A 10,965-nucleotide genomic window follows, 5' to 3' on the forward strand; every position below is an offset into this window, starting at 1 on the left:
GTCTGTGTGCCTTCACGGGAGAGTGCTTATGTGAGGATTTGGATGGGGCTTTCATTACTCTGAAAAGGGACATTTTATTTTTTAACTAGGTAAGGAGATGGTCAGTGAAGCACTTCTAGGAGTGAGTAAGGTTGGTTATTGGGATGATGTTCTGCCTTCACCCTGCAGGAAATACAGTCTGGGGTAGTGGCAATGGGAATGTGTCAGCTGTGTTGTATCAGATCATCCAGCTGCTTGGAGAGAGAGAAAACATGTGGAAAGGTTTTATATATTGAGTTTCAGTATATGCTAGCAGCACTGGACATTTTATAGCGTTCTCCTTCCTCTAAACATATCCTCTGAAGATATTTATCTTCTACATGGGAAGATTATTACACAATCTGTTATAAGACTATGTATCTTTTAAGTGTCATAGTGCAATATCTTGGGGTATAATACTGTCCTTTTCTTTTGAAATGCTCTTTGCTACCCAAAATAGACAAGTTAGCTGCTTGACAAAGAGAAGCTTTGGGGTTTCAGTGTTAAGAACTTGTTGGCTGACATCTCACATGAAGCTGTTTATTTCTTTGGCCATAAAGCAAAGACTGAGGTGTAAAATGGCTTTTGAGCAGATGTTGTGTATAATGAAATCTTAGTTTATGGATTTATTCTTGGCTCATTATTCAAGGCTTGAGTCTGATTCCTGAGATGTGGAAAATGTTCAGTGTTCATCTTAAAACCAGTGAAAAGAAACTTTTTCATGGCAGAGGATGCATTTGCCGTTCACTTGCCCCATTCACAGTTGTGTTATTTTGCTTCTTTTTTTCTAATTTCTGTTCCCCCTAAATCTATAGCATGAAAATACACGACCTATTGTTTTTGATGCCTACTGTGCTCTGTAAACAGTGGTGGGAGGCAGAGTAGATGTGACCTTTTCAGGCTGCTAAATAACTCTCTGTGTTGCAGTATCCTGGAAACTTTAAAATGCTACTTAATGTGAAGATCACAGCTCATTCACATCTCTAATGAGAGGGGGAGGTTTTCTGTCTTACTGTAATTGTTTTGGTCCTCAGCCTGCAAGCTGGGTTACAGCACGTAGCTGAAACACAAGGGAACAGCCTGTGAAAATAAGCAGCAGACACTGGCTCTCCATTACAAAACCACTGGACCTGAGCTCCTTCAAGTCTCGCCACTCTGTATTTGTGTGTCCTCGGGCTTCCCTTAGTTTGAGTGGGCTACAGGACTGCATTTCCTTGGAGTGTCCAACATGTTTCTGACCCCACTGTCAGTCTTTTTTCTCTTCCATATGGAAGAGGCTCCTAGGATGAATGCCTCGTAGCCTGACTTTGTAGATGCTACTTCTCCTTGTGCTGATTTTGGAAAGGAAAAGGGGTAAAATGAAGGTGCTTTGATACCCATCATTTGGATCTGCTGAGGGCCTGGCTCAGGCATCAAACACTGCTTTCACTTCTACTGACCAGGAGCCATTTAGCACAGAAACCTGTTCTGCCCCAAGCTCAGAATCAGTTTCTCTTCTCTGCCCAGTCCTCCTTATCACTTGAAATCTTGCATAAGTGCTTTCTGCTGTCAGTGTCCCAGAACAAGCAAAACGTTTGTGGAGAACTTTGGATCAGCAGGAGTGGTAGTCATATGTCTATGGAGACATCTGAATTTCTGGTTACCTTCCAGTGTGTTTCTGCAAATGGCTGATATTCAGCTTCAGAGCACATAAAAAATTTAAAGAATCACTAAATGCTATGTAAAAAAAAATACAATGGAGTTCTCTGCACTCAGGGAAATTATTGAAGCAATAAGGAATAATGCTTTTGCAGATGAGGCTCCAGACCAAGCAGTGCAGAGCAAATCAATAATGTCATACTTCTTGCCAGATTCAAAATACTTGTGGAAATAGCTGCAGAGTGAAAGGGGAAAAAGGTTTGCTTCAATCAATCATTCTTGTATAATGCAATATCACAGACCAAACTAACTCGCTTGCTGGGGACTTTAAGAGCTCGAAAAGCATTTAATCAAAAATGTTCAGGCATTGTTTATCCTGAAGACTCATTATAAAGGGAATATGTGGTGGATAGAGGGGAGGCAGGCTGAACCAGCAAGGTTGCATCAGGTCCTGGACGCTTACCTTGCAAATCCTCCTGCAAAAAGCTGAGTGCCTGACTTTTTGTTCAGGGTGTCTCACTGCATGTTCAGCCTGTGAATGCCAGTGAAACAGTGGGAGAAATGCCCAGTCAGGTCTCACTGGCAGGGAGGAGCTTGCTTGGTACCTTAAAGTTCGTAATGCAATATTGCACTGGAGTCCAGCTGCAACTCCTTCTCTGCTCTCTGCCAGCTGTTACAGGTACTCAGGGTTGAGTGGCCCTGCTCTTGGGTAGTTTAGAGTTTAAGCAGGAAGTGTATACTCGGAGCAGGTGAAAGCTGTAATGAAATTAAATGCTCTGCTAAGGAAACTTGTAGTGGGACTGAGAATTGAAAACAGATCTCATGAATCCTTATCCCATGCCTTTATAGCCAAGCTGTCCTTTATAGACAGCACCAGGCTAATGCAGACAAACAACTTTTGGATTAGCGTTGCTCCCTGGACCTTGATGTGATTGAGAGCAGCTCAGGTTAATCTGTTTAGGGTCAGAAGACTGTTAAAAAGCAATAATTCATTATACAATAAACAGAGAGAAATACTATGGCCATCCCAATAGTATGGCCCAGGGTATGGCTCAGGAGAGACCTTGCAGATGCACAGGAGCTCTTCAGGTGTAGAGCAATGGATAATACTCTGAACTTAGGGGTTCTTTGTTTAAATGATACCTGTTTTGAATGTGTCCATGGAATCTCTATTCATCAGGTGTAAGGTAAAACTGTCTTTTGTAGCTTCCCTGTCCTTTTAAAAAATTCTTCATTAAAAAAAAAGGAACATGATAATATGATCTTTGTTTTCCACTGTAGATAAATAATAATGCAACAGAAACGATTGTCACATCATCTTGGGCAATACAGGTCGCCTAAGGGAGTGCATGTACCTCAGAAACAATTTCCCTCTATTTTGATGCCAGTATTTTATCGATTAAAGGGCAGCAACTCTAATTTCAGCAACTTTTTATGCTTTGAAATGCATGTTAATTCTGCAGGGGAGCAATATGAACCCTTTTTTTACTGTGAATGTGGAGTTGCCACAATTTATATTCTCAGAATGAAAGTCCATTTTTCTGTGTGACTCCAAGACACATGGACTCTCTCACCCTCTAAATCACGCACAGAGGTTCATGTGCTTAGGCCATTTTTCATCCCAGATATCCCTGACTTGGTCAGAACAGGGAGTTGAACTGATGCCTCCCTTCATCCTGTGATACAGCCATCTCACTCTGTATTTATTTTTTAAAAAAGAAAACTTCAAACTAATTGATTGCCACAAAATACTTGATAAAAGAGCACACTTCTACAAGATCAGTTGAACAAGAAATGTTTTCGTGACTATGGTGAAACTATCTTGAAGTTCTCTTGAAGGTCATCTAAAGGCTTGGAGCACTCTGGGTTTTGGAATGAAAACTGTTGTCTTCACTCATTTTGAGTAATAGTGGAAGGAACTAGAATTATAAATTGAGATTCAGTTCTTCCTCCTTCAGCTACTGAATCAAAAAAGTTGTATAAAATAAGATCCATCTTCTGATTACTCAGAAGAGGGTTTTCAGCCTCTCATAAGGCAGGTCAAACAATTCCCAGAAAGTTTCCCCTGTTTTCCTCAGGCCATTAGAGAATTAAATTGATTGCATCATTTTCAGCATCATTTCACAACAGTCAATAGTCCATCTTCCAAATTGCATCAGTGCCTCGTACCATAACATCCATATGGAAAACGGAGCAGCTGCCCCTTCCTGATACACAAGGCATTTAAAATTCTCCTACAGAAAATTATTCAAACAAGACAGTAAAATGGCAGCAATTTACCATCTCTTTCTCCTGCAAATAGATTGTTCTGCAAGAATAAAATTATTTTGCCGTTGTTCTTTGTTCTTCCCCCTTGAAGTAGCCTAAATCCACAATTATGTAGAGAAGTTTAGATCAAAACAGAATACACACAGTAACTGTGCTGTAGTAGTCATAGGCACTAACTGAATAAAGCAAAGTTGAGAAGTCAGGTTGGGTGCTGGGTGGAATCAATTCTGACACCGTGTGCTCTGTTGAACTGTGTGTCTTCTTACCTGGAGGTTTATTTAGTGGTGGAAGGGGGAAGGACTGCCAGCCCTGGTGTGTGCCTTGGGAATGAAGCAGGAAAGGCAGTAGGAACAGGAAAATAATTTCATGCTTCTGGATGGTTTTTTCCTCTCAAGCTATTTGGTACATTTTTCATAACTGCTTCATGAAAAATACTCTGTCCCTATCTGACTCCTTTAGAGATGATCCTCCTTAACTTAGTGGTGTAAAAAAGAACAACTCGCAGGCTCAAGATTACCCTGTAAATGTATTCTGCAGCAGTAATAAGGTGCAGCTGTGATCCAGAGCAAATAATAACTTTAACCTTCCTGCCCTTAATTCCTAGATATTAATTTACATGTACATTTTTGTTGTTGGATCAGCCTGGGAGGAGAAGACATGTCAGTAGGCTTGCACCAAATGTAGCCACAGACTTCCTTTCAACTCCCACCTGAGCACTTTCCAGTCTCCTGTTGTCAGTGCCCATTCAATGCCCACCTCTCCGCTGATATGGCCTTTGTGTTAAGGGAACAGGCTGGAATTTGGACCATTGAGCATTTCAGTTGCTTGGCCCACACTTCTGTTCTGCAGCCCTGAAAGTGTTGCTGCAGCACTTGGTGCAAACAGCTGAGTGATCCCCTTCTGCTGAGGCTTTTCTGCTTGCTTATGGCTCGAGGGACTCCTGAGCTGGAATTTTCCTTTCCAAGTAGATCTACAGGATTTTCCAAAGCAGTGCAAAAGAAAACATGCTCACCTCTCTTGGCTAAAGACAGAGATGATGCCTATGGTAAGGTGAAACTGCCTGCAGTATGTTTATCCGTTGAGATATGATTGATAGTATTTTAAGACAAATTGGAGGCAAATGCAAAAATTCACAACTTGTGGTTCTGCTTTCAGTAAGGTATTTCTTCCTTATTAACCCTCAAAAGCCTTTAAAAGTATGTGGCAGTTTGTCTGTACTTGTTCTGTTTAGTTCCTTTCACTTTGTTGTACTTTGCCCCCATGCTGATGTTTGGTTCTTTTTCTGTAGCAGAAGGTGATAGTTGCATGAAAGAGTTGGGCAACTATAGTTTATATCTTTCTTTGATTTGCTGCCATGATATTCCATGAAATAGCTAGTACAGTGTTACAGAAATGTATTTGGCACTTCTTGGAAACGTGGTGGGGTGGCCAAGTGAGAAACAGTTCTTTCTTTTTCATCCCAGGTGAAGAGGTATTGAAGCGCCTGGGGAACATCTGTTTGTTCAGATCTTAGTTATTCAGACCTCTAACCCACCTTGGGCAATGACTTGGTCAGGTTGCTGCTAGGAGGATAGAGTCTCCTGGTGCCTTGTGGCCCATGTTCACTATTACAATGTGGATGGCAGTTAGGAATGGAGTTCAGGTTCAAAACTAGAGCTGACGAATTTTTCCTACCCAAAGTGCATACGTTGAGACAGCACAGTGACATTCCTGCCTGTGATTGCCATGTGTAAGTGAAGTCTTGGCTCCACAGAAACCGCTGGCTATGCCGATTGAAATCCTCCTGCTCGACCATCTGGCTGCAGTCACCACCTTGTTTTGATCCAGACCACTGTTAACAGGCTGGCAACAGAAAATCCCCTTTGGGACTGAGATTTGAATCAGGAAAACTAAATTCTTTATTCAGAAAAGTCTGATAGTGTATTAACCTGCCAGTTTGAGAGGTATCCACCCCACTGTGAATATAAATGTGCTCTTAATGAGTGGGCAGGAACTGTCAGGAACCATTTTATAAGTGAAAACAGCTGCTTCTGCAAGCACTGTCATCTGCTCAGTTGTGGGATTACCATTTGAGGTGATACAGGAAGGGGAGAAGATTCCTCTGCTTGTTGAAGAAAGTCATCATTTCAGGCATGAGGTTACTTGTAACAATTGAAACCACATCATTTCAATCTTCCTGGGAGTTAATATACACCTAGAAAACAGCTCTGTGGGAAATACAAAGCAAGTGATCATATCCATTTGCCTACTCCACTTGTGACCTCTCATTTTCCCAGAGGCACATCTGGGCACACATAGAAGTCTCTGTACCATATGACTGAGAAAAATCTGTTATTCCAGATTTTCCCCCACCTTAGATTAGTGGATGACAGTGAGTCCTCTCAGAAAACATCAGACTCTTTTTTCCCTGCATATTTGACTCAAGCTGACAGTGCTCATTCCTCTGGCTGTTATTACACATTTACCAGCAAGTGGAATATAGCAAGGACCAGGTATGGGAAATAGAGGTATAAGGTGCCTGGGAACGTACTGTGTGTCTCTGATAACAGAGCTTCTCTCAGTACCTGATGTTAGTGGGGTATTTGTGTCTATAGAGTTTACTCCAAAGGCCTGCAGAGACTTCAGCACAGGCTTTGCACAGCTGAGAGCAGCTGTCATGGTTTAACCTCAGCCAGAAACTCATCCCCACACAGTCACTTGCTCAGACACTGCCACTGGGATGGAGGAGAGAATTGGAAGGGTAAAAGTGAGAAAACTTGTGGGTTGAGATAAAGACAGTTTAACAGGTAAAGCAAAAGTCACACACACAAGCAAAGCAACATAAGGACTTCATTCACCACTGCCCATGGGCAGGCAGGTGTTCAGCCACCCCAGGACAGCAGGGCTCCATCACAGTGACAGTGAATTGAGAAGGCAAACGCCTTCATTCCGAACATTCCACCTTCACCCAGGTTTATACACTGAGCATGACACCATATGGTCTGGAATTGAGTCAGTCAGGGTCAGCTGTCCCAGCTGTGTCCCCTCCCAACTCCTTGTGCACCCACAGCCTCCTTGCTGGTGAGGTGAGTTGAGGAGCAAAGGCCTTAGCTCTGTGTGAACACTGCTCAGCAATGACAAAAACATCTCTGTATCTCTGGAAACTGTTTACAGCACAGATCCAAGACATACAGCTACTGTGAAGAAAATTAACTCTACTCCAGCCAACAGCAGCATAACAGCTGAGCATCTCCTAGAAAAACCTGAAGATCACAACTCCATTGTCAGTGGGTGAAGGGATCAATTCACTCCTTTAATACTCACCATCCCACAAATACAAAGTAGTATATGGCCACAGGTTTGGAGGGATTTGCTTTTTCCTGCTCTGGGTGAGCTGTCAGCCAGAGGCAGGCAATGTTTGGGTGGGAGTAGCAAAACTGTGTCCATAAGCTTTCTGTTGATGCAGCCAGCAGCCTGAACACCTCACTGGTCACTACTGACGATGGGTTAATACCATGAGCCTCCTGCTCCTAGGTTATTGTTTCATATTCTAAAAGTGGCCTGGAGTGTATTCTGTGTGCTGCTGAGGTCTCATTGTGGACAGAGTCAGAAAGAAATTGGAAAGTGCAAATGACTGATGCTGTGACATGGCATCCTGCAAAAACTGCTGTGACCTAGACAAGGGTCTTCCTGGCTCACCAGATGAATTTATCTACTCCTCCAAAAAAACAATGTGAGATTATCTGTCACACTCAGCTTCCCTAAGAAGCAGGAGGTGAGATTATATCATATATCACTGTCAGCTGTATCACACCCCTGAGAAGGTGAAAGATTTGCATTTTCTTTTTGATATTAACAGCCTTTGCTTTGACATTAGAACTACCATTATTTCCTCTAAAATGTATTTGTATTGACCAGGAAAGGCATCTACCATCCACAGACCTACATATTCAGATATAATTTCTTGCATTTTGTTCCTTTACTCCAAATGGCACTTCCCCCTAATAGCACTCCCACAGTATCTTTCAGAAATTATAACTGCTGTAGACTGCTTGCCCCAGGAGGTGATCTCTGCAAATTGGCAGCTTTGCCTCTCTGTAAATCTTCTGCCTACTTGCAGAGTTCATGTGGTTCGTCCTTTAGGCTAACAGCTTCTTTATATTTAAGAACACATATACATGTACCCTTTTCATCTTAACTCAGAAAAGCGTTGCAACCTTCTTGCTATTTCATTACACATTTGAAAGAAAATTGATGCTCCCTCTTATACTATAGCCACATTAGCTGGCCAGTCACTGTGTTTGATGTTTTGATAAGTTTAGTGGGGAAATGAGTTCTGGTTTTGGCCTTCTCTGTGCTTATGCTGGGCTCTTTAGGAACAACAGTTACTGTAAATGATAGCTGGTGTGAGCAACGTATCTTCACTGTTATGCCTGTTAAAAAGAGAATGTTGTACACAGTGTTGTGCCATAGTCATGTGGAGCTTCTCTGTGTATCCCACGTGCTATACTGTTCATCTGGAAAACCTCTACCAACAAAAAGGGACAAAGTCAGCCCTGTTAAACAACTATCAATAGGTGGTCTTATTTAGCTGCAGACCTATGGTATCCCTTGCTTGCAACATGATTATTCCACACCTATTGTCACATATGGTGCTTTCTTCTTGGAGTCAGTTCTGTCAAGGAAATGCTGACCATACAGTGCCTACATGAAACATATGGCAAATGTAGCCACTGCTTGGGAATGTGATAATAAACATTTTGTTTCAGAAAAGGATAGGTGTTATATTTTTATAAGTTATTCTGAAAAATAATGGATTTATGGATCTACTGCAAGATTCAGTAGTGTTAGGTCTATACTGAAGGTGTTGACCTGAACACCAATTTGAATTTCTTTGTTGCTTTCTCAACTGCTCTTTATCCTTTACCCTCTTCCATAACGTAACAGCTCCCTGGGGCCAAATGCTGTTTAAACTCCTGTCCCTCACCCTAAAAGTCACAAGGGCTGCTCAGAACTCAGAGTAGAAGCAGTGATGAAAAATGTTCTTGCTTTCCCAAAGCTGGAAAACTCTCTGTCCCCCTGTTGCCATGGTAACACCTCCATCCACATTTCTTCATCACTGCTTGCTATTACCTTGCTCTACTGCTGTCTTGAAGCACTCATTGTCTTTTCCTATCTCTGTGCTGATGCAAGGAGAAAAAGTATGCAGAAACTGAAGGAACAGCCATAAGCACACAAGGGCAGGTTCATTCTGGGTATAAAACCATCAAAATGATTAGCCCTGAGGACAAAAGTCAGAAAATGAAGAACAAATTGTTGATTTGAAAGTGCAGCTCAGATTCTCATCAAATAATTCACTGCATAACTTGTACGTTGACGGTCTACAGATCATTCTGGGGCATAGCTGCTTCTACTCATGCCTCTGAAATTTGGGGTTGCTCAGGAAAGTGATTGCCTGTGATTCTCTGCCTGGGTTATGGTTGGTCAGCTGGCCAAGCTAAAGGGTTTGTCACAGGAAGCAGGCTGGCTCAAGACCATAGAAACAATTGTGAAGGGGATTAAGATGAAATGCCTGCACTGACAGTTCCCAGAGGCTCTATTCCTCAAAGTGACGCCCAATAAATTTGTTGAAATAGGCTTGACCCATATGGTTGAACCTTCAGTACGTATCTGGTGATCTTTGTAGAGTCTATAGATCTTTCTACTAGAAAATGCTTGATGGCAAGCAGCCTGGCAAACTCTCCTTGTAGATGCTACTGATGTCACCCAAATTAACATGTGCGTGCAAGTTCCCCGAGTGAAATGAATCATACAGAGGGTATGATCCTCTTCATACAGGTCTGTAACTCTGTTTTTGGTGTAGCTGCCTAGAGGTGAAATGGTTTTGGCATGCTCCAAACCTACATGTCTGGGTAACACAAATGAAGTGTGGGTCTTGTGTTATTTTGGTGCGAAGATTACCTCACACAATTACAAAGTTCTGTACAGTCACCTATCTTTAATTAGAAACACTGATCATTATCTCCTGCAAAGTGGATAATTACAGTACTTCTAACTAAAACTCACTTGTCAGTGTCTTCTAGAATGAGAATGAGGGCTGTTCTCCCACTCCTGAGATGTACATTTTACCTCTCATGACTTGAGATGAGGCGAGTGCCGTCATGGGATGTCATAATCTCTCAGCTGTCCTTGGTTGTTATCCTGACAACATGGTAATGATGTACTTGGAAAAATAACACAGTGCAGCCTGATGTAACCTCCACAGGGCATACTGCACAATTTTAATGGAAGCTTCATGATCAGAAAAATTTCAGGCAACTGGTTTTATCACATATTGACAGTTTTCACTTTAGGTTTAGTTGAAATGTTCTCCACTGCCTGGCACTCTTCTGGGGTTCAATAAAACTGCACTAAAACTGTTTCCCCAAAGTAGAGGCTTTCTAAATCAAACCCAGGTAATTCCATAGAAGAATCCAAAGGCTCTTCTCAGAAATGGTAGAGGGAGACTTGCACTGATAGTTGGTCTTCCAGGTGTGAGGTGTTTTAGGTACAATAGGGCTCTGTATTTGGGACTGGATGCAAAATTAGTTAGCAGTAGAGCTTCTCCCCTCTTATAAAACCGGTTCTTTCTTTTTTTCTTCAGTTCTTCACACTTGTATGAATCTCCTCTCATGATCTTTATTTGTCCTGTCCTACTTACCGCTTTTAGGTTTTCTTCCTTTGGGAGTCCCATATTTAGTCAGTGGCTTGGTCTCTCACCAGTTCCCTGGCATCTCTACATTCCACAAATCTCCCTTGCCTTTCTTGCACTCTGCCCTTCCCTCTGTATTTATTGTGACACCAGAAGAACACGGGAGGGAAGAAAGGATGCAACATGCAGAAGATAAGAGATTTGTTATCTGCTTGAGTGTGGTGTAGTACACATTAAAAAGTAGTATCCACGGAGGGAATAACATGCACAGAACACAAGTCTTTCATGTTGTCCTCTAAAAGATTTCTGCTGAGAACCCATAAGATCGAAAGGATAGTAGAAATTTTAATCAAATTCATTCTCTTCTCTCT

Source organism: Chiroxiphia lanceolata, chromosome 16 (assembly GCF_009829145.1).
Source record: "Chiroxiphia lanceolata isolate bChiLan1 chromosome 16, bChiLan1.pri, whole genome shotgun sequence".
Lineage (NCBI taxonomy): Eukaryota > Metazoa > Chordata > Aves > Passeriformes > Pipridae > Chiroxiphia > Chiroxiphia lanceolata.